This window comes from Panthera uncia, chromosome B4 (genome assembly GCF_023721935.1).
Source record: "Panthera uncia isolate 11264 chromosome B4, Puncia_PCG_1.0, whole genome shotgun sequence".
In the NCBI taxonomy this organism is placed as follows: domain Eukaryota; kingdom Metazoa; phylum Chordata; class Mammalia; order Carnivora; family Felidae; genus Panthera; species Panthera uncia.
The window spans coordinates 19,512,244-19,513,775 of NC_064809.1; positions in this window are offsets into that span (position 1 = coordinate 19,512,244).

The window sequence follows — 1,532 nt, forward strand, 5'->3', positions numbered from 1 at the left end:
AAATTAAAGTCGACTTTTAAAGGCTGACAGCAGCAGGACACCGCTGAAGGGGTTTAAACGAGGCAGTCACATGATCATGTTTGTGTTCCCGAAAGATCATTCTGGCTGCAGCACAGAGAACAGACTGGGAGGAGGTAAGACCACAAGGAGGAAAGTCAGTTTGGAAGTTGTTGCAGTAATCTGGGAGAGAAACACTGATTCAGGGCTGTTGCAATGGGTATGAGGAAGAACGGCTGGATCCCAGGAAGAATCAGAGTAGTAATTGAGCATATTTGATGAGTATTTGATGATTGTTTGAATAAGGAGTAGGGAGATGGGGGGGGGGGAAGGGCACGGATGGTGCCATTCACTGAGACAGATAATTAAAAAAAAAAAAAAGAGAGAGAGCTATTTTAAGGGGAAATATGATATGCTTGTGGGACAGCCGGGGGAAGCCGGAAGGCATTTGAAAAGCTGGGCCTCAAGACAGATCTCAACTGGAGATGAAAGATGTGATAGCCATCAATTCAGAGATGGTCCTTGAAACTAAAACGGTGGATTATCCAGGGAGCGCGTGTGAAGAGCCAGAATAGAAGCATCGATGTGCTGCTTAAGTGTGTCACGATCCGCTCTCCAGCAAGAGGAGCCCTGATTGCAGCATTTGCTGATGTCTGTGGTGTAAATACTCCCACTGTGGTCAGTTTCAAACTACCAACTTGTCATCACTGAACACGGAACTGGGACGAGATGCACCCGATCGGTTTTTGAAAGCTGCCGCAGGCCAGCTCCGGCTCAGCCCTGAGTAGAAGAGAGCCCTGCATGGAACCTTCACACAAGAAAGAATTCAAGGGATGGACAGAACAAAAGAAATCCCAAAAGAATAAGCCATCCTAAGAACCAAGAAAGAAAGAACGCCAAGGAGGGAATGGCTGACAACTCATACTCTCCCCCCCAAAAATGAAATATGATAAAAACCGAAAAGCGTCCATCGGGTGTAGCATCAAGGAGGTCATTAGTATTCTCTATAAGATCAGTTTTAACGGAGACAGATGACAGTGGGCCTAGAGGTTAACGTGAATCAAGTGTTGGAAACCACAGCTGTAGATAATTCTTAGACACCAAGAACAGGCTGGATTCTGTTTTCCAACAGAAAATAGAGTCAGGCCAGTCACTCAAAATCATGATAGCACTATCCGTCACTCCCTTTGTTCCACTTACCCACACACACATAAATGCCTGGATGTCTGGACTTCTCTGCCTCTCACAATAGACCTCAGTAAAGTGGTACCATTCCCCCAAGAGGCATGGAAAAATGCATGCGGGGTGCACTGGACTGGGCTATTACCCACTTGTTAACTATAGTTCCCAGAATCCCCTTTCCTGTGGGTTCCAAGTTAGAACGGGTCAGAAGAGGAACTTGAGTGGAATTTGGAAGGCAGGAGTGAAAAAACAGCCATTATCTTCAGGAGGTTGTCCAGTCAGACGAGGTAAAAGACAGACTGGGGCGGGGGGGCGGCGGAGGGGGCGGTTGGGCAGGCCCGGGCTTGTCATCA